The sequence below is a fragment of the Lepisma saccharinum genome, chromosome 2 (assembly GCF_977018435.1).
Source record: "Lepisma saccharinum chromosome 2, izLepSacc3.1, whole genome shotgun sequence".
Classification (NCBI taxonomy): Eukaryota; Metazoa; Arthropoda; class Insecta; order Zygentoma; family Lepismatidae; genus Lepisma; species Lepisma saccharinum.
Genome location: NC_139230.1, coordinates 55497123 through 55523189, shown reverse-complemented (window position 1 = coordinate 55523189; position 26067 = coordinate 55497123). Strand labels below are relative to the sequence as shown.

The 26067-nt window shown below is 37.5% G+C and overlaps 1 protein-coding gene across 1 annotated transcript in view; it reads left to right on the top strand.

The window, feature by feature from the left end:
• Positions 1–26067, top strand: part of LOC145984042 (metabotropic glutamate receptor 5-like) — a 205724-nt gene that overhangs the window by 42877 nt on the left and 136780 nt on the right. Inside the window, exon 2 of the mRNA XM_083117382.1 lies at positions 1060–1106. The gene's annotated coding sequence lies outside the window, so the exon portion shown is untranslated. The remainder of the gene's footprint in view (positions 1–1059; positions 1107–26067) is intronic.

Genomic DNA, 26067 nt, shown 5'->3' with positions numbered 1-26067 from the left:
ACGTGTAAGTAAGTGTAGGGAAATATCGAAACTAGTGGTAAGTCTGCTAGATTTTTCTCTTTAAATTACGGAAGTACAAGATTGTGAACATTCCAAGAAACACTAACTTCTAAAAACAAAATTATATGTACTCATTTAAAACGATAGTGGCTATGACTTTTATTATTGTTAAAAAATCCGCTCGTTGAATGACGTCCATTAGGATATTGTTTTAGCCTATTTCAGTACCTCTGGTCGTTCCTCCCAGCGTGGTTTCTTCTTTTTCTGCGGTTCCTTTCCCAGTCGCATCAGATGAATGATAGTGCAGTGTCTGTAACAGGTTCAACGTACGTGTATCCACCTGCTCAGCTTCATTCCATTTCTTTCTTCATTACTCATTGTGTCATCACATGGTCACATTTAACTTACCGGAAGCTGTAAATTGTCTCGTACAAAGCTAACAAAAATAGCACATTGTCAACATGAGGAATTAGACTTCAAACCAAAAAAGAACTAAAATTATGCAGTAAGAACTCGCTTTAGTATTGCCGAGATTGCAAATAGTCTACATTTGAGTTCCAGATGGATGTATTATTGAACTATGTGCGCATACTGTACCTTTCGTGTTAAATGCATCGTGAAGTTTTACTGATGACGAATGTTAGAGATACTCTGGTCAGGGCTCATTGACCAGATGAGTTCTGGAAAAGTTTCCAAGATTTCGAGTGCTAAAGTCACTCTTATCTTCAGGGATTGAAGTGAAGTTGAGGCGATGTTAGCTCTCAAAGGCTCGGGAGCCTTTTCCAGAACTTACCTGTTCGATATCTTGAGGAAATATCTCATCACAATTTTCATGTTATTACTCTCATTCGAATGTTAGTTTCTTCTTCTAAGTAAAATAAATGGTCACGTAATACGGGTATATATAAATTAATTAGACTTAACATCTAATAGATGATAGTCTGCGGATGATTCTAATTTGCTATAAACTTGCTTCTTGTTAATAATATTCCATAATAATTAATGCACTTGCAATAGGAAATTTACAAATTATTCTAATAAGTAATTTTGTTGTTGCAGATTGTTCTTCCGGTTCTCCTAGATTCTTACTAAGCATATCCCTTGAGGTAAGTTGAAGCTTTTTTTTATTATTTTTTTTTTTACCTTTTTCGAGAGCATTTAAGGATTGCGATTTAAGGATTCTTTCGTCCCGGTTCGAATCCCGGCATGGGTATTCTTCGTGAATGTTTTCTTCGTCAATATCTTTAATTGATCACTCATCCTCATCTTTGCGATAAGCCAAAAATGGCAGAAAAGCGAAGTAAGTAAACCTAATCAGTCAATCAATTAAGGGTTCTTTCATACTCTCTTATACAAAGGATAACACTCTATATTCACTGCACAATAGGAAAATTAGAAGGACGCTTAGAGAGTTCTCTTAATTAATACTCTTAATTAAGTTCCCTCGCAGGTTTCAAGAGTAACACTAGAGTTAGACACTAATAGGAATGGTCACATTCAGGTTACAGAAATCGCATCTTCCTCCGGAAGTATTTATTCGCAGAGTTACATCGCGTCAGTAATATTAGTAAATAAATTGCATTGTTTTGGATAGTAACAAACGCAATTAGAACTGTCCATGACACATGTTTTCAACTGTTTGAGGTGAGCGGAAAGTGCATATTTGGACTGTTCGCCTCGTTAACTTTATAGCTAATGTGGGAGCTTTCTAGTACCTTAGATAAATGTAGCAATTAAATCTTTTTATGCAAGTGGTATTATGTTCATTTGTCTATATTCCACATACTGGATTCTTTCAATACTCTACTATTCGTTGCTGAAATGGTCGGTTTCCCTTCGTTACAAAACGTAGACATATTAAGGCATGTTTATTTAACTCTCCACTCACGATATATTTAACTTTCTCTCCGTGTTTCGATTGGTGGAACACAGGTTTACCAGCCTTAAGTGGATATTATTATGCTCGTCTAATTGAAACATCGCTTGGTCTGATTTTGTGAATGTTAAGGACAACGTTGTGTGTATTTGTAAATTTGTATTCTCTTGTTACAACTAATAATATTGTTACAATGCGAACTTTCTAGGGCTTAATTTTATGCACGTGCTTCTTTTATGGGCTTACGTTTCATAGAGCGAATGCATGTATACTTCATGCAACTTCGATCGCAAGATTAGAGGTGATGCTGCCTCATTCTTCGTCAGGTTGCTCCACGTACACAAGCACTTCCAAGTGTTACTAGTGAAGAAAATGTATTCGTATAAAATTCTGTCTATTGTATTTGACGTCGTTTTTCTACAGATTTAAAATAGTTGCAACGGTGAAGTTAAAATAAGTTAACACAAATATGGACGAAAATGAATGTTTCAGTATGATGATCATTTTCACATGTACAGTATAATGTGTATGTGTGTGTGTGTCAAGCTATGATTTCCTGACATGTATTGTACTTGCCCGTTTGATGAAATTAATTTATATCATAGTTTGCGTCTCACACAGAAATGCAACCACTGCTTACTTATGATTTTACTTGGCAGGGGGTACTAAGTTTAATTTTGTACCAGTGACAATGAGCATTTATTTGCCATCTATGTGCTCCAGTAGCGTTTCTCCAAAAGCTTTTTGAACAATGTGTCCTCTTAAAAATGAGTTTCTCTTCATGTACCCCTTAGAGCTGGTCATCCGTAATGTTGTCCATACACATGTTAAATTAGTTAAGCAGTAATAGAAAGTAGTTTGTTTTAAAAATTAGCAAACGAATCCTTTTTGTCTTTGCAAGAGAAACATTTTTGGCAAAACTCAATGTTTTTGTGAATTTATCACAAATAACGAGTGTTGGTCTTTGTGTGTATACCATAGGTGGTGACGATACATGTAGTGGATATTTTTAAGCTACCAAACTGGGTGCTTCAATTCCCATCCCTGAAATATTTTTCTAAATTCTTAACCGTGAGATTGGTATGCTCGAACACTCTATTCCCCTCCCAGTCTCTTCTTGTGCAATATATATTTTGTTCCCTAATTCTCTTCTCTTCTGGCCCGCACTTTCATAGCTATCCAAAAATAGAGGCGAGTCGATACGTTCTCGAAAGCAAGAAGACAGAGGTGATGATGGGACATGATGCTCTGACCACGCGTCTCGCAGCGAAAAGCTGCTTACCAGACTTAGGCGCCGCGAATCTCAGTAGATTTAGCGTATATCACTATTAAAGTAGAAAGTAACGATCCCAGTCATAAAAATTCACAACATAAATCTACACGTAACACTTCGCGATTCAATATGTATGCCAGGGGTATGCATGTATTATGTGTGTGCAGTGGCGTGCCCAGGAAAGAGGGTTACGTACACTTTTTTTGTGCTCAACCCTAATTTTCCTACTTTCTTGCCTTACGTTCTTTTTTAGGAATACTAGGTCAAAAGGGGTAGGGGGATTATGACCCTCACCAACTTCCGCTTGGGGACGCCAGTGTGTGCGTTCACATGAAGCCTCCTCGATAGCGTAGTGGTTAGTGTTATCGAGGGGTCCAGGGTTCGATACACGATGAAGGCACGTAGTGGTTCGGATCCCACTTTGAAGTGGACTAAAAAAAAATCAATCAACCATGTATGTGTTTATACTTGTGCATGTTTATTTGTATGTGTATAAAATTTTAGTCCAGTACATTTCAAGGAAAAAGTTAATTTCGGCTATTTTAACACCACTTTTAGGGAATAGCTATGTATTAATTTTGAATTGAAGTGATAAGTGTAATATATTTTGAAGATGAGAACATTTCGACTAGAGAAGGGGCGGGCGTTCCGATAGCAGCCTCAAATTCGACACTATTCATGAGTCGTTATATTTGCCATTTTGTGTAGTAGTTCACGTATGCGTCCGGTTATACACTGGGAAGAGTACAGCGAGAAATCTGCAGCTTGCTCTAATTTTCGAACTACCCTTTCAGTAAAATGAGTCACAAAAAAGTGTTTTCTTGCTCTACCAAGTGACTTTTGCAGGCATGAATCGGATAGGCGAGAAGACAATATGGTATTGTGTTTGTTCTTTTCTTCTCGTGTCTTTCCTAATGACCAGAAAAAGAATAAGAAAAAAGAGAGCATCGACTTCTGAAGTCAAACATGAAAGTTCCTTTGTGACAGGGTACAGTAGTCAAGCAGCTGGCGGAAAGCGTGCAGGGGTTGAGGGCAGGTGGACCGGAAGCGTGTCGGCACAGGAAGTGACGTATTTTTCTCCTCCAAACTGTGTCGTCCCACAAGACAATATGCTGAATATTATTTAAAAAAAAAAAAAGATAGGGGTACGTTTTTAAAAGTCTTCCAACGTGAGCCGTGCTTGAAACAGAAGGTAAGCGGAAAACTGTGCGTGGCTTCTGCAACGCGCGTATTGGTTCCAAACAATGTAGCCACAATCTGAGGGCATAATTTCCCTTTCCAAAGGGCAAAATTTCCCTTTTCGGACCAATTTTTCCCCTCACATAAACAAATCACAATAATAATATTAATAATAACAATCATTATTATTATTATTAATAGTAGTAGGGTCCATGTTCGTATGAATAAAAAATGTTAAACAATTTTTCACATGTCAGCTTCATCGCTTTCTGGCTATGAATATATTAAATCGTTAATCCTCATCGTTACTATTATCCGAAGGTGCAGAAAATCGGCGTACAATAAACTTAACAGGAATGTAAATGAATATAGGGTTTTATTCAGAGGAGCAGAAGAAATACGAAGGAACAGCAAAATAAAATAAAAAATGCGGATATGAAACTGAAACTTAACATAAGCTGTAGTGTAAAATAAGATGTCTTCAAATTTCTCTGAAATTGTTGTAGTTTTCATCGAATTTCCCATTTCCCTTAAAATTCGGTCCGAATTTCCCTGCAAAGGGGGGAAATTTTCATTGATGTGGCAACACTGGTTCCAAAGTGTTGACGACTATGAAATTCTAGCAAGGAAGGAGATTCGGGGAATGGCAAGGATTTCCGGCGAGTTCCTTTTCAGCTTTTTCAGCTGGTAAGAGAAAGAGAGAGAGAGAAGGGAGTTTGGTCGGCCGACCATGACACTTCGTAGCTATTGGACTACGTTTCCACATGGCATGACCTCACCTTGGTGCCCTCACACCAACCGTATCCTTCTACCACCTGGCAGGTTTTCATCACTCGGCCCCTCTTTCGTTTCTTTCTTCTTTTCTATTTCTCTCCCCCCATACACCCCCACACAGGCACTCTAAACAAACCAGGTGTTTCCTCGCAGGCAGCTCTCCTGCCCGGATTGCAATTTGGTCGGGAATTCAACTCTCGCTTTCCCGAATGCAATTTTATAACTAAAAAAATACACCATTTCGGATTACCAGGTTCCAATCTGCAAAGGGGCCTACACTGGGGGAAAATGCGCTTAAAACTGCTACCAAATTACAAAATAGAGATATGTGAAATGTGGTATAAATATACATCTAACTAGGTCCAAGCCGATACCACTGTGATACCCGATACCCATACCCAGTGGTTCGATACCCGGTGGAGTCACATAGTGGTTCGGATCCCACTTTAAACTCTAGGTCCAGTCCCGATTAGCCTTACTGTGCATAAAGTGGACTTAAAACACCAAATTAATCACTCTAAAAAAACATACTCAGTGATTATCCACAAACTCGCAACACCTCCAAATTTCCTCGACACCCCCTAAAGTTTTCCACAATGGTCTAATTTATGCCAATTTTGGCTCTAAATTTATAGTTACACCCCCCTATTCTATATACGAACTTACACCCCCCCAAGATGAAAATTTCTGGATAAACCCCTGATCATACAGATACCGGAACTCTTACCGATTCCAACCGATACCGATGATTGCAAATTCTAACAAATAATTAAGTTGTTCAAAATATTGATTAATATTAATTACACTTATTAGTTAATGTTAATATAATATAATTAATATAATTACACATCAATTATAAGCATCAATTTACCAGAGTTTTTCTTTGGAAAATTTAAAAATTACGTCAGAATATTAAAATACCTGTTATGCAATCCCAAAATACAGTTATCTCCACAAATATTGGTGCAAACTTAATGGAAATTTCTAATTTTGGATAACTTCCAGGATAATTAGACTCCGCGTCCGCGAAAGTGTCGCACGGCATTTTTGCGGACCCCGGGAACGAACAGAAGATCAAAACGCGGAAAAGTATCTGCCCGTATCGCTAAATAAAATCCGACCTATGCTTTCCGGTTCCGATGCACCGGCATCAGTATCAGCTCAGCCCTATATCTAACCCATCTGACATAATTTGGCCTAAATATTTAATCTGAAATAGTGGGCTCTTGAAGCTGCTGAGAATGGGCGAATGTCTGTGCATGATGATTGGAAGTTTTAAACGGTGACTGTATCGCTTTCAAATCGTCACGAGAACTATACGAGACCCTTCGATAATTGTTCAGACAAGACCGAGAACGAGATAAACCTCTGTAGCTGAGAATGAAACTTATTGTCCTAGAGTCTCGTATCTATTTATGCTCAGATTAACTAATCGGTACTGGACCTACAGTTTAAAGTGAGATCTGAACTATTTTGCAATGTGTGTCTGCCGGGGATCGCCTTGATTACAAGTCTACAACGTTACCATTGAGACTCGTAAATTATAATGTAAAGTGCACCTAAATCAAAATTTCTTTACTCTGCAACATGTTTAGACATATATGTATTTATTTACATACATGTATCTATTATATCTATTTATTAATTTGAGACTTGAAATTAGACGTAGACAAGGATGGGACTGAAGTTTATATTTTCATTCACGAGACAAGACAAGATTGTATGCCGCCTCGTCTCGGTACCAACTTTAATTTTAAAGTGGCCTCCAAAATGTTCCATCAAATATGAAGTATAACATCATGCAAAATAAGATATTCGGAAGTTGTTTTTCTTGCCGCTTGCCTTTCATATTCTGAACAGCAGTATTTTATTTTTTGTAAAAGTTTTAAGGAGAATTTTCATGGCAATTTGTGTTACATATTGTGTAGGAACAGAGTTGTAAGTACCTACATTATTTTTAAATATTTGCAAAATGAGAACGTAAAAGAAAATGTGTAATTAGATTTCAAATTGAACTATTGCTAACCGAACTAAGATCAGAGGTCAAAAAGCACTGGTTATAAACAAACAACATTGTTTACAGAGTATCAAGGGGACAAATGGCCCAAGGGAAAATTCTCTTCGAATGAAATGCGAATTTATCAATAAATTAAACGTTAATGCAGTTTTCGTAATATTTAAGTGATTTGTCTTGTTAAATTTTAGGTTTTGAAATTATGCTCGTAATTAGAATTATCTCTCTCCTGGTTGCCTTATTCGATCTGTATCTGTCGATTATTCCTCTAAACGTATCCTCAATTTTTCTGTGATGCGCCAGACAAACAGTTGATGGTTTAGGAAGAAGTTAACTTAATGCTGTATTCAGAAATACTGTATTAATCCCGGTGGCTGTAAAGGACTTTGCAGGACATTTTGCTTGCGAGTGCTTCTTTACATTATAAAGAACTCTCTGAAGGTTGGGACTTCATCCATAAACAAGACACTCACAATCTTCGTCTTTGTTCTTTCTTCATTTCTCCCCTTATCACTTTACTTGATTACCTGCTTCTACCTTCAATTTCCTCCTTGCTATTAACTTCAATTTCAGCGTTCCTTGGTGGAAGCTCATTGGTGAAAATACTGCAAAGTCACCTAAGTGCAGGCAAATTTTCGTTGTTGGATACAAGCTTTAAGGTGAGCTGCAGCCTGCTTGAATAAAGCAAATTTTAGTTCGTCAACGTTCAGAGAGAGCCAGCAGAACGAAATATGGTGTAACGTTATTTCGTTATTTACTGTTTCGTTTTTCCTATACTGAGGTATTTCTTCAAAAGAATCTGAATTATTGCTGAAAAATATTATTGATGATTGCATGGTCTTGTGCCCAAATCCTTCATTTAGTTGTTAAACAAACGTTTAAATTAGCCAATGAAACAGGCAAAGGTTTCGTTTTTAAGTTCACTTGATGCTCAGATGGGAAGATGAAGGCTAGATCTGTGTTTAAAGTAGGATCAGATTCAGACCCATTGTGCAATAGGTCTCCACGGGGGATCGAAACCTTGGTTACAAGGCGACAGCAATAGCCAATGCGCTATCAACGAAGCTCTCAATCTCTCTCTCTCTCTCTCTCATACACACACATATACAATATATATTTCTGTGTGTGTGCGATTCACGTATAAGTCTTGAAATAATTTTGAAGTTATTAGAAATAACTAAAAGACTAGCATTCTATGGGGAGATTTCGTATCTGAATTCCGTTTAACTTTGTCTAACCATGTGTTGGAATCAAATTTAACTCTTCACTGACTGTCTAAATAAAATGCAAGGCTGTCTTGCAGTAAAGGAAAATATTTATTTTAGAAATATAATTTGATATAAGTATAACTTTCTGCTTGAAATTCCATTTTTTTAAGAAAAGATTTTACGTGTCAGTATTATTTCACCTTAAAATTAAGTTCCAATATTAAAAGTTATTGATTTATTGAGTTGGTGTTTTAAGTCTATTTTATGCACAGTAAGGCTAATGAGGACTGGACCTACAGTTTAAAGTAGGATCCGAACCACTATGTGCCTCCACCGGGTATCGAACCCGGGACCCCTTGATTACAAGGCGACGACGCTACCACTGCGCAATCTCGGAGGCCTAAAAGTTATTGAGTAATAATAATAATAAATATATATTCTGGCAGGGGAGGATATTTTCTATCTCTGGCTGGAAAGAATTTAGAAGCGAAGAATCTGTTGAAGGGATTCCTTGGTTCGCTTTGAGTTCTAACACTGTAAACGAGCTCTCTTCAACTTGTATTACAACCAGATCTAGTTCTAGTGGTTCTAGAAGAAATTGTAAACGAAAACTTTTAAAGCACTTTTAAAAATTAAGAAAGTTCTTCCTCAACAACATAAACATGGTTTTGCAGACGTTCTTTATCAAATAACCTTGAGAACGGACAGTATGCTAACGTAGGAACGCCAACTCTTAAATTAAGTCATTTCACTGCATACCTTTTATCAACAGGTTTTGTTGCGAGTACTCCACTCCTCGTAACTTATTCTACGCTGACAGTTCTTTCCTGGAAGAACAGCAACGATGAAAAGAATTGCAAGGTAATATTTTGTAATAAATATTCAAGCAAGCCATAATGTGCAAGTTGAAGTTCTTGAAGTTCCGTGGCATTCATACTCGAAACGTGTCTTCTTGGTGTTGAAGTGCTTCATGGAGATGAAAATCTTGCACTTCATTTTCGAAGTACGCACGAATCCATCTACATAGAGGAATATAAAATGTCATACGTGACAGTTGGTTCTTTGTGAGCGCTCAAGTCTGTAACAACGAGCTGTCCTTTGCATTGTACTGAACAGAGCAACATGTTATATTCGTCTGTTGTGCGTGTAAAATACACTGCTGGGAGAAATTAAGTGAAATATATCTTCTGCTTCTTGCAAATCGACGGTGGTGGACTCTGAAATGAAGATCATGCTGCAAGTTCCACAATTTCACTGGTTTACATTATCATGTAGTCATGGGGATTCGGACATATTAATCGCTTTCTGTCGGCCGATAAAGGTGTATCTGACTATAGGTTAAATTGCCGATAATTATTCCGATCCGATATGTCTATAAATAGCCAGTAAGTTAATCCAAATTTATTCCATTTTGTTATTTTTATGAATAAGAATAAAACTGTACAATTCATATGCTTTAAGTTCACAGTTGCTATTTCAGAACAACATGTAGTTCAGTCATCTGATGGCATACATTAATTACGAAGGCCAATGAACCGTTCAGGTTCTACGTGGAGCATTTGCAATTTTTATATCGGATCGGTGGCATATCGGTTATCGGCAAAAAATTCATATTTGTCCATATTTCTTTTGTTTTTTGCCATATTTTCCGTAACTTAATTCCAATTCTCATGATTTAACATTTTACAGGAAAGCAATATGAAATAAGACAATTACAAACATTTAATCTCTCCTTTTCTTTGGCAGCTGAGCTCTCTGCTACTATGAATTTAATTTTCGCATGGATGGATGTTATGTGTACGCTAACATTTGATTTTAGAATGGGAGAACTGTGTTGCTAGGACAGGCTCTCACCGGGACCTTTAGTACATGACCTAAGGTTGACACTTAGTCCATGAGACCGAAGTCCCCTTCCTAGGTGTCGGGCCCAGCTAACGGTTTTGATTCCAGGGTACGTGTGACCGGATCGGTTTTTACCCCCGACGAATAGCCGACTCGTGCATAAAGTGACGTTGAATAATAATAATAATAATCAATAATAATAATAATTGATGTTAGCAAGCAGAAATGCTTTGCTGACTTAACGTTGAACTAAAATATAAATACCACCAGTTATGAGGATAAGTATACTATATGTTTAAACACAAATCATAATCAAATCATATATAACAATAAAGTATATTATATAACACACCAAAAAATAGACACATTACACAACCCCTCACTATCATTCAAGCATTCACACACTCTCTCATACCGCAGGGGAATAATTACATTAAGATAAGTACATTGGCCCTTTTTAGACACCATGCAATATTTAGTTCTTCATAGGAATATTAAACTGCGCCCGAAGACGTTAATGTGCTTAGAGTTAATAATACTAAACTTTCATCTGCGCGTGCTCATTACATTCTGCCAACGGGCATGACACGTAAACCTTTTATTCTTGCAATTTAACAAAACATTTAAATAATTATTGTTTAAATTATTACTAATGCGCCTTGGAACTTCAGTAACATTAGGCAGGGCACGCAACTCGTGCAACATAGATATCAACTGCAAGGCATACATGTTTACAGAATAAAAATGAAGACACTTGTGTATGAATATATATTAAAAATAGCACGCAGTTAATTTACTTCCTCACTTAGCAAACTTGAGGGATGATTTCTGCAATAGATACATGATTTATGCAGTTTTAATCAAATATTACCGAGTAAAGCATATAAGGTGACATAAACAAAAATATTACTCAACAGTTCGGCGCAGAGCGTGGAAAAACAACAGTATGCTGTGAATATCTCTTCCGAATTAACAATTGTGAAATTTAGATGATGTTGGCAAGAAATAATTTAATCAATACCTTTGCGACTTTTAGCTTTAAATACAGGTATCTTTTCGTCCGACGGCCGATCTTTGGAGGCTTGGGTAGATGATCACTCACACATATAAAAAATTAACAGTAGTATACTATACCATCTCGGCGTTCTAGACGTTTCAGCGACGTATACCGTAGTCCTCTAAACGGCGGCGTGACGTTAACCCGCGGTCCTCTTTGCGACACTAACACTTCCCCACGCTACTTCTTTGTAGCGGGACTTCGCAATCTTCTTGGACACACCTTCATTTTACGCTTCTACATCACGGCGATCATCTTGTCGGCCTCGTAATGGAGCTATTAATTGCTTCGCGTCGTCTCTCTCTCTCTCTGGGGGGACGGCGAAAAGGGGCGAAGTTCTTTACCGGGGGTACTCGTGGATTCTCGCTGCTAATCTCACGCGGGACGTCGGCGTCGTCTCAAGACGCAGTAGGTGTCGCTTCATTATCTCAATCTCTCTTCTAGACGGTAGATCTAAGTGTGGGCTGGTGTCGCTTCATCTTCCAATTTCTCTCTCTCTCTCTCTCTCCGTAGAATTCTCGTCGGGCGTCGGTGTCGGCGTCGAAGTACTCTAGGAATGCTGTTTCGACTGGCGGCTTTCGGCGGTATCATTTCATGGCTTCTAATCGGGCTGTGGGCGTCATTTGTGGCTTTTGAAGCGCTTGTGGCGGCGTTTTAGTGGTGTGGCGTCGCGACGCTGAGCGATGATCTGCTGCGTTGTCGGCTTCATGCAGGCTAGGAAGACCCAAGGCCCTCCTTCTCTTGATTTTAGCCCGCCATATTTGTATTAATGTTCCTCGTCACAAAACGAATAACTCGAATCCAGTGCACAGGTCACAAATTAACACGGCGTATTCGTACAACTAGTCACTGTCACTCACTCACGCAGGTTAAAACACACGGCGCGGTAGAAAAAAGACAAAGTCCCGAATCTTTACTCCGACTGTCGCAGAGGTGTTGTCGGTTCGAAAACTGGCGGTAGACTGTATATGTTTGTTCGTTCTGCCACTATATAAAGACAGCTTGAAACTTCGAATACAACGGACTGACTTTTAGGCGCGGGAATCTGAAGTTACGACGTTGGTGGTCAAGCGTCCATTTTTTGCCTGGTCCAGCTTCTTGGGGCACACGTGTTGCGTTAGAATGGGGTGAAAAGAATAGTTCTACCCTCATCCGGTACGTAACATGTTCCTCCAGTAATTGGCCTCCCACGTTGACTTTCCGTCGCCAAATGCACAAAAGTCGCTCAAAAATAGTGAAAGATTTATCACAGCATATTGTTGGTTCCGAGCTCGTACGACCGAAAGGGGGCAAAGTCAACAAAAGCAGAGAAACACAAAAGGTTTAGAAACGTGGTGTTTTTCTACCGAAGCTTCAAGCGGATACGAAGGTTACAGAAAAATATAAAATAACGAAAACCTAGGATATAGAATAATAATAAAAAGTAGGTGACAAAAACTGACTGTCATAAGGCTAAGAGTAAAAGTAAGGAGTGGTTAGTAGACGAAGTGTTTGATTTAATCTTGAATCTTTTTCACAACGAAAAAAAATACTATTTGTACATTTCGGGAATTTCACCACATGCAAATGTGTGTTCCAAAAATGTATCCCAATCTGTGTAGTAAACACGTTTCGAACTGCGTGACGTCAAGTAATTTGAGCAAACAGGCGAATTATCATTTCATGGGTTTTAATTTCTTTGTGAAGTACCCCTTCGTCAGTTTCTTCTAGTCACCAACGGGCTCAGAAAGGAAAGCACGTGTCAATGCAGGTACTCGAACATGGAACCGAGATCGTGAGTCAATATCTTTATAGAATACAAGGAAACAAAACACTAAAGAACGTAAAAAATGATCTGAGAAGTTATAAAACTGCATAATAACGGGGTATCGAACAGAGTAAAGGATAAATTAATTGCACGACTCCTCCACTGCGAGCTTCTTAGGGGAGAGAGGAAGGCACGCTCTGCTAATGTAGAGAGCCTTGTAACTGCCAGAAATATTAATGACCTTCGAGAAGCTAGCAATCTCAACCAGCTACAAGATTTACAGAAATTGTCAAAAAGCTGCATTTAACGCGATTTTCTCACTGTCACAGAATTATTCATTCTTCGCTACGGAACTGAAAGCGATTTCTTTCTTTGCTGGATAAATCGGACCACATGCAGTCAAGCATCAGTTCTGGATATTTTTTTCCAAATGCCTATTTCACAACGGCATGCTCGACAAGTGCAACGTGAGCATCCTTCATTTTTTCTGCACTTGTCTTGCAAGAAAAATCTAAATGTGCAACACATGGCATTGGGCTGCTCTTGAAAGGCTAACGGATGCAGCAGATGTCATTGGAGCCGGTTCAACAAGAACTCGACTGAGTAGTTTTTTCATTTACCATGTTCATCCATGTTATACCTTCAATTAAGGGTTTCATCACCAACTCTCGCTGTTAAAGACTTGTAAAGTGTAGGAATTATAAATAATCTCAACGCATCTAAATTGCTGGCTCAGAAGGAAAGCCGGTGCAATGTTAGATCCTTTCATCTAATCGTAAATTTAATTGCTCGGCATATATAAATCGCACAATATTTTATGATAGAAGTAGCAGTTTGTAGAGGCACTTGCTTTCGTTTTGGCCGGCGTCGTCAAAGAAGCTTTCATAATGGTCTTATTTATAAAATAAGACTCGGTCACCGAGATGGAGATGGGTGAATGACCATTACAATGGCTCATATTTTTGTAAGTGATAGGTTCAACACCCTGTGGTGAGGTGACAGAGACCTTTTTTTATTACCTATAATCTCTTCTATCGCTGTTCATATTCTCGTCCTTTCTTTTTTACACTCTATTATAATCCCATCATTCACACATGACGCATGTTACCATTAACAAATCCAAACGTAATCTTCATCTGTGTCGATTTCCTAATTGGAACTATTTAGACACGACTGACAATCCAGTGAACTTTTAGAAAGAAAGAAATGTGCAATATCCTCGATTCAGAATTAGAACTCCATCTTCAATAATGTATTCCAGAAACTTTTTTTTACCCCACAGCGAGGGATCAGATTAACTTACAGGTACGCTATTCAACTACAACTCCACGGAAAAAGTCTGTTCGATTCCCAGGGTGGGTGATCCATACATGGCCATGTCCAGACTCTAATCGATGGGTAACTGGGAGTAACTCTGAGGGGTAAGGTGGCCGGATCGTGGTGCTGATCACATCACCTCCACTGTGGGCGACATCGAGAATATGTAGGACCCTACCTCCGCATCGCCTATGCGCCTTCAAGGTACGATAACTTTACGTTTTGAATTTGTAGGTACGATTCTGCTTACAAATAAACATGTTATTTACTTGTAAGTAAAATACATGCCTCAACTAAAAGTGTAAGACGTTAGTTATGTCAAACCACACATAAATTTAATAATTATATTGATAAAAAAATAAGGTAAATATTCCCCTGCACTGACCAGAATTTTCCTCTTTTAAAAATATGTAATTTGAAACTGTAGTAGGCGAAACGGGAATTCCAATTTCGCCAAAATGGCTGGCAAGATCGTGAAACTTTTGTTGATAAGTCGTTATGTGAAACTGGAATACACGCACCGCAGTGATTTGGATCTAGCTTTAAGTTCTATGTCAGTCCCTATTGGCCTATCTTAGTGGACTTGAACTTTGCCACATTTTGGGCAGAGGAGAACTGCTGCAGGTATTCATTCTTCCATCTTAGATCTGCAGGATCTCTTTCAGAGTTCAGTACAGAGTAGCAGCTATCCTTGACGGTCGCTTCTTACTTTCTTTGGCCTTGTCCGGAGGGCCTTCCCATTGCGTTCATCATTAAGACCACCAATTGTTTTGTTTCCTTCAAGAAGCTAGCCACTTAATTATATTCCGTAAAATAAGGATTTTCTGCTGGGTAATTAAATGTTCGTGAAATAACACCATGTGCAGTGGAGCGTTTAATGATTTGTCTTTTCTTCTGCGAGAAACAACACAATGAACAATCCAGCGTGATCGAGCATTTTGTTGCGGAAAAGTGGTTTTGTTCTAAGTCCAGAGGAATCCCCTAGCCTGAAGGAATTTCTTCTTCTCAATGCCATCTTCACTCGTGATTCTTTCAAGACCTTCAAAATACTTTCGGGAGTGCGCAAGAGGACCCATTTTCCCTGAATAAGACTCGAGTGACGTCATATCCGGGTTACAGGTCGAAAGTCAAGGTGGTTATGGGTTTTCTGGAAGGTTTGGGAAGGAGAAATTCTTCCTCATTTTGGAGACGTCTGCTGCCTACGTTCGGTGATGCCATTAGCTTCTTTACGATGAACGTTTCCCTGATAAACGAGGTTCATTAAACTCGGGTAGGCCGCAAGGAGGACAAGATGGAGCATCATTTTAGGCTCAAAGCTCCAAATGCTTTAGTTGCTTTAGTTTGTTTCACAGTAGCGAGAAACGTGCACAGAAAGCTATCTTGGAATATTCTTGTTATGATGGTACGAACAATATGCTCAAACAAATATGATAGTGAAAAGTTGAAATTCAAAGAAAATGGGACAAATAAATGGTAGTTCATTTTGTATCCAATTGAAGAAATCTTTTCGAAAATATATCTGTGTTCTTGAACTACGGTTCCCAAATGCTTAGGAGTAGTTGTAACAAATGAAAAGTACATTATGAAGGAAAAATGGAAGTTTACAGCAGACTGAATATAAGTAATGCTTGTTGCTTTTAATTACATTGTGTTTTGTCCTTGTACTTAATGTGAAGAAATCCGAAAGTTTTTATATTCTACTCATGTGAAACAAAATTTAATATGATAATAGTTCAAGTGCCGAGCGCAGCAGAAAAGCCAATACAGACTGAAGCAAATAAGTACAAAGTTAAACATAAGATATATTTCATTACATTTCTAATTATAGTTTTCAACAAGATCTGCTACTCGATTTCTTAACACTATGCAAATACATTAGAACTGATTTGCTTCTCGTGTTCCATTTGTGTGTTTCATAAGCTATATTACTTAAATATTCACTATCCATGAATACCTTTCATGCAAAGTCATTCATTTGAGACCTTCTCGCTTGTAACAAAGGTAGATAGATCTAACTGCGTTAATCATTCGAGATAGTTATATTCATAATGATTTTTTTTGCATTTCATGCATAGAAACCTGAGAAAATGTTTCTGTACAGATTTAACTTTGGTACAAAATATTAAAAAATAGCATTAATCTAAATAAAGTTCTGTATTCATTTCATAACATTATCGAAAGACTTAGTTGATATGTGAGAAAGAAGATATACAAGAAACTACGTCAGGTAAATTTTGGGTTTGATTATATCAGAGTTTGTGTGTTTGAATATGTAGTATATTTGCTTCTGTCACAAAATCTGCTAAAGTTTACAAATTCGACACATTTAAGCAATACAATTTGCTTTTTTAGTTTCGATACAAAGTGAAAAATCAAGTAATTGTTTTCTACATTCAGTCAAGTTTCCAATGATCGACTGTAGAACACTGTACTAATGCTATTATAGTATTGTATTCAGTACACAATTCATATACTGATATTATCCTCTTAAGCATTATCAAGACTATAAAGAAAATTAAAGTCTGTTGCTCAGTTTTCACTTCCATCAAATCATACTTTGTAAATTCCAAATTCTGCCTTTTGCAGTCTAGTAGTTTGAGAGTGGAGGAGAGATATAAGGTTTTAGTTCTATGTCTTGAATTATTTTATTAATTCACTCAACTGTTTAATTGCTGGAACCACTTAAGTAGATTGTCTCGCTGAAGTTAACATTTGTTCTTCTTTTTATCTCTCCTACAATAGTTCTATAATCACAGTGACAATTTAACAAAGTGAATCTTTTCGCATTTACGTCTTTCTTGCATTTATCTTTAAGCCATGCAAGTAAAAGTTCTTAATGTACTAGAAGTACCATAGTAATGTTTCTAATGTATGCCTTGTTCCTTGAATCAGCATTTCCCTTAATTAGTCAATGTTACAAACAACTCATTGTGCCTTATCAAAATGACATCGGAATAATTCTTGTTTTATAATGTTGTGTTGAGGAACTTTTAATTGAGCTTTTAATGTTAAACTGATTCAAGTGAAATTTTTAGAGCTTCGTAACCAGAGCTGACGTCCTCACTTAACAATTATGAAACAATAAAATGTTGGGTGGCAACGTACTTTCACTTAATAGTAAGTGTGACACTTTCGGGAAATTAGTTTTAAATATGAGATCCAATTAATAAATGTAGTGTGCGTGTGCACGCGTGTATTACGGTCATTTGGTGTAAATTTACAATTAATACAATATTTTCTGTAGTCTAATAGATGAATGGAAAACCAATATCTGCCTCTTTACATGCATATGTAAGAGATATCCAATTAAACTTTACTAGGCCCCAGAAAAGCTGCTGCCCCCCATCCCCTCAAACAATTTCCAGAAAAAATATTTTAACTATCGATATAATATAAACGCATCAAGATTACCATATGCCATATCTGTATTAACTTTCGAACTTTTGAAAAATGTTGTGTCCTCTTTCCCTTTGAGTTTCAATCAGCTTAAAACGCTTCTTATTGTTATTAATATCTACTTCGTGATATACTATTATCCATTGAATATTCAGTACAAAATTCGATGGTTCACTCTTTTGAAACATGTTCTGTTTAGCCTTCCAAGAATTTTCCCATCATTAATTCTTCAACATAACGCTTGTAACCAGTTACTGGATCTCCTAATTCAGTACCGTTAAGTTCTGAAGGAAACTCACATCGGATGTGAATAAATTGTTTTTTTATTTTTTTAATCAGTAGTAACAACGCAGTCACTCACACCTTTTGCATCTCGTGTTTCTTTCCAAATGCTTTGTGGTCATTCCGCTCGTAGTAAATTGATTTTGGCAAAGAGTACTCGAAGCTAAAATAATGAAATATGATCTACTGTTAACTTTTTATTTGTAACAAATTTTCATTATTTTGTTTAATTTTTGTGTGCATTTCATCAAGTCTCTTTTCTATGCCTGTTGGCGAATTTCGGATCATAATGCATCATCATGATGAACTGATGATGTACGTAGTTTGTAGAACAAATGTACCTCATCCGGGACTCATCCTAGGGCCCCCTGCATTTGCACCTATTACGTTAACCATTAGATCAAGGAAGCCATCATTTATTTTTTTGTACACTTTAGCGAATTGCTTTAAGCTGTGTTAACTCCTTCAATACGAATTCCATTTTCTTTCTTTCGGAAAGCAATTTTCTAATCGGCACATCATTCGGGAAATTGTGTGTTTATCGGTATGCTAAATCATAAGCTTTTAACCTAGTAAACGTATACATTATTTCCATAATCAGTTTTTGCTGGGGCCTCCCTTGTGTCGTAGTGTAAACAATTATTATCAATTAGTAACCAAGGAGTCCTTGGTTCTATTCCACGTGAGGTATAAACCAGGGTTTGAATTTTACATATGTGATTAGGAATTTATTTTGCAATTAGTAGCAAGATGATGCCACAAAACGCCACGGTGGCCAAACGCCTTGAGTGGTCGAATCATGATGTCAAAACTAAAGATTGTGGGTTCCGGTCTGGGCCTGTGTGTTCATCCGTTTAGTTCTGAACACCATTTATCATCGTCGCGAATAGCCAAAAGTAGCAGGAAAGAGCAACGCAAAATAAGAGTCGAGTTTTTGTTTTAATTCCACTTTATGCACAAATAGGATAATCGGGACTGGACCTACAGTTTAAAGTGGAATCCGAACTACCATGTGCCTCATTCGGATATCTAACTCGGGACGGGGACCTCTTTATTACCACGTTACCTCGCCATACGAGAGGCACTGACGTAAAATAAGAAAATGCAGATACATGAATATGCTCCGTTGAATAGGTAAATGGAAGAGAAACCAGAAGTGCGGGCATTGTGTTCTTGTCAAGACACTTTTCTGAAGACAATTAACAGACAATTCAAGGGATTAGCCAAGGTAGACCTTCATGTAATTACACCTGGCCAGACATGAATGAGTACACCTCCAACAAAATTATACAAGACCCTTGGGAATTGCGCACATTGTGAGGTAGAAAACATTCCCATGGTAATCTCAGGGTGAAGAGGATACTGGATCACAGTGTTACCAAGGACGCAAGTGAGAGAAATGGGAGGTGAATTTCCTCTAGAAAAGCGTGTGCATTCCTTGGGAACACAGAATAAGGACTGAAGGTATTCGTCAAGGAACATGATGCACAGTGACTGTGATCTATGGTCAGCAAATACGCGAGATGTGACAATTTTGTGTGGTTTTGTCAATCTTGAGGATGTGCTGAGTTGGACATTTCTTCATCTACATTAAGTTTCCATGAAGGAACTCTTGTATTGTGTTCAAGTGGCTTTTCTTCATGATGAGAAATCAAACCAGAACCATTCAATTGCTAATTCAACAACAATAGAACCACAAATTAATAAAAGCTATAAAACAGGAGATAAGTGTCCTTATTTGTAGATAAATGAAAACGATGGAAGTATCCAAACCGAGATTAGACTACAGGGCCTTCCAGATGGTGTAGTGACTAACACTGTCGCCTTATAATCAAGGTTAGGTTCCCGGTGAAGGCATATTGCACAGCGGTTTGCCTCCCGCTTTAACCTGTAGGTACACTCTTGAATGAGCATAAAGTGGACATAAACTTTTGATATTAGTATATTTTTACCGCATGGTCTTGTCTGGAGCATCGGAGGAGAGGTGTGGTGCGCTTGGAATTTCCCAACTAAAATTAGCCACTGATTGTGGACATAATTGGCTTGTAGTTCTTTTCTCGTTGCTGAATGATTGCTTCTCGCCTCAGTTGGAAGCAAGTCTGTAGGTTGGATACTGACTCCGAAGATCAACGTCCTCATTAACCTTGGAGCATGCCGATCTTAAAAAGAGACGATTTATGGCTGCTACTTGGGCTACGCCCCTGTTTTATGATAGTTTTTTTGTGTGAAAATATATTTTTAATTTTATAATGTTAGATGCTATAATTTTGATATAATCGGAAGTCCCACATTCTGAATCAAAATGTTCGAAATTAGTTTTACATCAGACATGAAGCAAACTTTTGAAACACTAATGATAAGGTGTGAATCTGGTTTATATATATATATATATATATATATATATATATATATATATATATATATTTGCATATATATAAATCATAACTGCTTTCGCTGTAAGGTCTTCATGAACGGAAAGTATTTTGACATTGTGCCCTATCAGTTAACTTACCTTGTTGAATAACGAGGGTGTGCTCTCATTTATTTCATGAAACGATTCATCTTCATCGTTAAGACTAACCTAGGGAGCAGAGAAGCGATCAAAAGTAACTAAAATACGACATAGAAAATAAATAGTTTTGTTTTTCTAAAGCTTGAGTAGCATTGTAATGTTTTGTGACAGTCGTTAAGGTTTAAAGATTTTTTAAATATCTTAAAATGGTGCTCTATATTAACTAATTCTTTCCCGCTCTTCTATTGCAAACCAGGTCAGCTTCCGTGAGTGGTTATCATAGCACTGCGAAATCAGTTGTCTGATTCGAATTCAGGGTAATTTCTAAATCTACTTCATGAAATCACTATTTATCATCGTCGCGATATTCTAAGTATTTAGAAGGTAGAATAGGTAGTAACCATAAATAAAAATTCAAATGTATGGAAGATTTTTCTGATTTCTGGAAAGAATACAGAATGGGACCGTGGCAAGGAAAGTAACACCCCCTTTATGATTAACACGATGCTCACGCAAATAGAGCCGTATTTAGAGGGCTAGATTACTCACTGTCCTTTCCAATTAAAAGTGTGTATACTCCGCTATTATAAAAGCACAATTTTCACTGATTACAAGAAAGGAATTAGCTCTCTTAAATTAGAAAGGAAATGCCCGCGTAGGGTTAGTTTCAAAAGGATAGAAACCCACGGACTGTTACAGGTCGTATTCCAAATCTACCTTGTCTCAGTCCGAACCCACGCAAAAAACCAAACAATGTAAGCTAGGAAGATCCCTAAATTCAGTTTACCCACTTCATCAACCAGGAATTGAACTGTGTGAGAAACGCATAGCAGGAATGAATGGAAATTATGGCGATTTTAAATTAAGCAGTTAATAGCCATTTAAAGAGACTGTAACAAACTGCGGCAAACTTACTGTCGTCCAAGAGGTGCAAAATATTTTCACATGGTGTACTCGGGAAAGGTTTTCCAAAAGATTCGTAGTTATCGCTGGATACAACTATAATGGGACGTTAACTATTAATCGTCTTGCTGCTGAAAATACCAAAATATATTCCCTATACTGTCAGAAAGTCTGGCCCTAATTGGCAATAATGGGATCCAGTCTTTGTATAATAGTCTCAAATAAGGCCTTGGTGAATCAGGGCAGGACGTCAAGGTAAACCCCAGATTTCTAGGTTCTGTGGAACAAGAAACTGGAATGTTATGCCTTTCCCGTGAAGTCGCATGACACGTCTTCCATGGAATTTTGGGCTTTTGGAGTATTGAAAAGGGCATTAATAACACGTTCTAGTGCTATGTAGAGGGACTTCGGAAGTCACGTAAAGAGGATTGGTACATTTGGAAATGTCTGCACAGTTGAAAAGCATTCTCCAGTGAAAACTAAAATTCCCAGATAGTGCAGCGATGAAAAGCTATCGCATACAGCACAGTTGGTGGTAGAGGCTCGTTATGATGCGATGAAAATCGTTTCCAGAAATGGAAACAACCATCAATATATTGCAAATCAAGAAACAGTTATTGCTTAATAGTTAACACGACATTTTTAATAAATGTATTAAGTATTAAAAAATACAACTATTATAAACCTTATCAGCGAGATTGTAATAACAAGTAAAAGCCAGTTGCTGAAGCACAGGCTTGTACTAATGTTTAAAAAATATAGCTGGAAATCTTATTTTATTTCACTTTGGTAAAAGAAAAAAAAGCAGGTTGTTTGTAGCTCAGAAAGTGGACGATTTTTTTTTCAACGAGGAAGTCGCTGCACGCAGAATTCACTGAAGTTTTGTTGTTAAGACACACTCCGACCCCTGTAGGAAATGGTTATAATGTCGCACTAAGTAAGACTTATGGGTCCTTGGTTCGAACTCTCCACAAGTTCATGATGCGAGTATTTTCTCCCATCATCCATTCGATTAGTTCATCGTTGATACTCATCGTAGGAATTAACAGGGGAGGTAGAAAATCAAGGTAAAACATCCAAAATAGAAATAGAAATTATCGAGATACTGGTGGTTTGTTTGGTCTTCTAGTTGTTATGATCTGATGATGATGATGCTGGTTATTAATTGGTCGCAATCTTTCAGAACCGGGTTTGCCTCAGAGCTCTTTTCCGCCGGTAAGACACGAAACTCTTAGTAACAAATTATGTATTCTCTCAAGGAGACATTTTGGCTATTAAGATCTCTATTTTAACTCTGTTGCGTGAGTGTTGGACATTCTTGAAGCTACCCGAGGAGAAAAATAGCGCCTTATGGTGAGAATAATGGGCGCACGGACACCAGTAACTTGTCTTTAAATATAACCCATCTGAAAGGGGCAAAGCGCTTAAGAAAGAAATACTGAACCTTCTATTATTAGATTATTCTTCCTACAGTGCGAGTTGTTCTCATAAGAACTTAATCCATTTTTCCGCATCAGATTCCCATTTTGGTATCTATCGAACCGTTTTAGCTGTGTACCCTTTGCTATTTTTCCTTTTTCCTCACATAGCCTTAACCAGGGGTAGTTTTAGCAAGTGAACGGGATGGCCCGAACAAACTTAAAATTTTTGCTAAGAATACTTTCCTCAATTTCAATTTTAAAAATAGTACCGGTAAGAAGACTGCTGGTTGTTCTGCTATTCATTTCCAAATTCGTAGTCATCTAGACCTTTACAAGACACATATAAGTGTCAGAATTGAAGAGAGAGAAAGACAGCGAGATTTCCCTCTCCCTTGATATTTTCAAGGTTCTGCATTTCTAAATTCATCTAATTTCAGTATTACAACTTAATTCCAAGCGGAAAAAGTAAACACCTTTTTTTAAAAAAAACAAAGAGGAATTCTGGAAATGTAAGTTTTACAAATTTAAAAAAATAGTCCGCGGTGTTTTCAATAAATATACTTGAAACAGTAAATTTTGTTGCAATTGCGGTGACATTACTTATGTAGTCGTAACAGTTATAGAATATATCTAAATATACAGGAATATCTTTTTTTTTAGCTCTTCTAAATTTTGTTCAGTTCGAACGCTGAATGTGTATTAAAACTATATGTTGTACTCGTTGAGTAAGATTTATAAAAATGAGCATACCGAACTCTCGAAAGGTCTGGTCAATTTGATTGAATTAGGTTATTTTAAGTCGCTTTTATGTCGCTTTTGGCTAATCGTCGCTATGAGGATATGATGAAATTCATGAAGGGACACTCACAAAGAACGCCCATGCCCTGGCCAGGATTCCAACCCGAGACACCAATTTGAAAAGCGGGATAAATAGGAAGATCCGTAAACCCCTGTAGGTTGTAAATTAATGTAACACGTTTTATTCATCTCTGCCTAGCGCTACGACGCCAGGGGGTCCCTGGTTCAAATCCCGACCTGGGCATGGGTGTTCTTCAATTTCATTACATATCATCATCATCGCGATTAACAGAAGTGGCAGAAAAGCAACGCTAAATAACAAAAATCAACAAATCATCTCTGCTTAGCAGATTACGAATGGAGCAGACTATTTTTCGATCTGCTTTTGGTAAAGGAAATTAGGACGAAATTCATAATGTTAGTACGGCCTTGATGGTAACTTAGTTTGGGGTGCAATTCTCGTTTTGGCCATAAAGTGTAATTTAAGCAATGCCCTTTACATGAATTTTGTCTTGTTTCTATTTCTCGGCGCACCCTGGATTTAAATTAAATCTTGTAGAGTCCCAGACTGTTTTCAGATAAAGCATCAGAATCATGCTATCGATGCAATCAGAAGTTAATTAATGACCTATCAACCACTGCTTTTCTAGCTTCTTCTCTCGCTCAGCCATGGTGCCGCCCATCATTTTTCACACACCAGGCAGTCAGCTGCAATATCAGTAGGCGATTATTAAGTTCACCTTGAACCTCTTATGGCACCTGCATCACGAGCGATCTTAATATATTCTAAGATTTTATTAATGCAAATAAGCCGGAAGGAGATATGCAGCATTCTTGTAAAGGTAACCATGCAAACAAGCTTTACAGTCAACAAGCAACTGTAATGAAAGCTTGTTTTTCCATAAAATTCCTATACTTGATGAAAGTTGAGTTATTACTACGGCAAGACATTAAAACGTTTGTAGTCAGATATTGCGAGATATCAGAGTTGTTGTTATGTTCTTCGAAAGTTGCCTTTTGAAGAGATGTGCGTCAACTCTCGTGTAATTATATTCACTGCAACTGAACATATTTGTTTCACATATTTTATTGGAATTGAATAAAATCTGCTCTGCATTCACATATTATACAACGAGAATGAGTCCAATGTATTACATCACCCTTAACCTATTTGGAACGTAATTAACAAATTCCTTTATGCAAATTTAAAAATTAGTTGAATCTCTAAGTAAGCTGGAAATGTCGTATTTTTAAAGTGATTTCACTTCGAACAACAATGTGGTTTTGCTAAGTTGTTTTGCTACCCGTATTGAGAGAAGGGTACAAATTGCCTCAGTGCTGACGCACCCATTAATTTTTGGTAAACAACAGCAAGTTTCGGACAACAACGCTGTGTGTTTGCAGTTTTTAAGGGAGCTGCAAAGAGTTTAGTTTATTTGTGTATGAATATTTAAAATGTATGTATTGCTGAATATTTATCGTAGCTACTATAGCAATTGAGTGAAGAGGCTGAAGGGAACCCGGAATCTGTTCGATGCTGTTTGGCCACTATAGTCGCAACCACGCATTCTTAAACGATAATATCAGTGACTAATGTGTGGTATACTATCGCAAATTATGTTCGGCCTCGTATCGTAGCCCCCGGACAATTTTCATCTGATATGAACGTTGCTACACCAAACACTGACTGAGAAATCTGCTAACATCTCCAATAAAAATAAGTCTATTTTTCAGAAAGAACTCTTCTGCCCACATTTACACGCGATTACCAGGCGACAAACATATCAGGTCAACTGGTAGGCAATTGTGCCAATAATTTATTTTCAGCACAAGTTTGCAAGATCAAGTTGATCCATTGATTTCATACATGACTTTTGCAGGAATTGTTAATTTGCCAGAATACTGACAGCTTCAATGTATCAACACTCGAGGTAAAGTCGCTGTTAGTCGTTCTTTACACGAGCGAATCAACAGAAGATGACAGAATTTTTTCATCGACTTGAAAAATGTAAACTAATATTTTAAAAATTTGCATTTAAGGATATTTCTTATAAATTGAAGAGTAGTTGCTCTACACACCATTCTTCGTTGAGCCCCGGGTTTGATACCTATGAGCTCATAGTGGTTCGGATCCCACTTTAAACTGTAGGTCCAGTCCCGATTAGCCTATCTGTACATAAAGTGGACTTAAACAACAACTCAACCATTCTTGTTTTTATCCTTCGCCTGCTGAAAAGGGTAGCTTCGATTGGATTTGAAGTCACGTGAACAATTATTACAACTCAATGGTTGCTGTTGGATTTGTTGTTCATAGATTGCAATGTCGCCACAACTATTGCTAGCTAATAATGTTTCCTATTGTTCTCTGTGACGCATGTCGTGGCTGAAGAATATATACTGGATTCTTTCCAAAGAAGTTTATGTTGTTCGTTTGTTCCTGGGGTCCCCATATTCGAATGACTAGTATT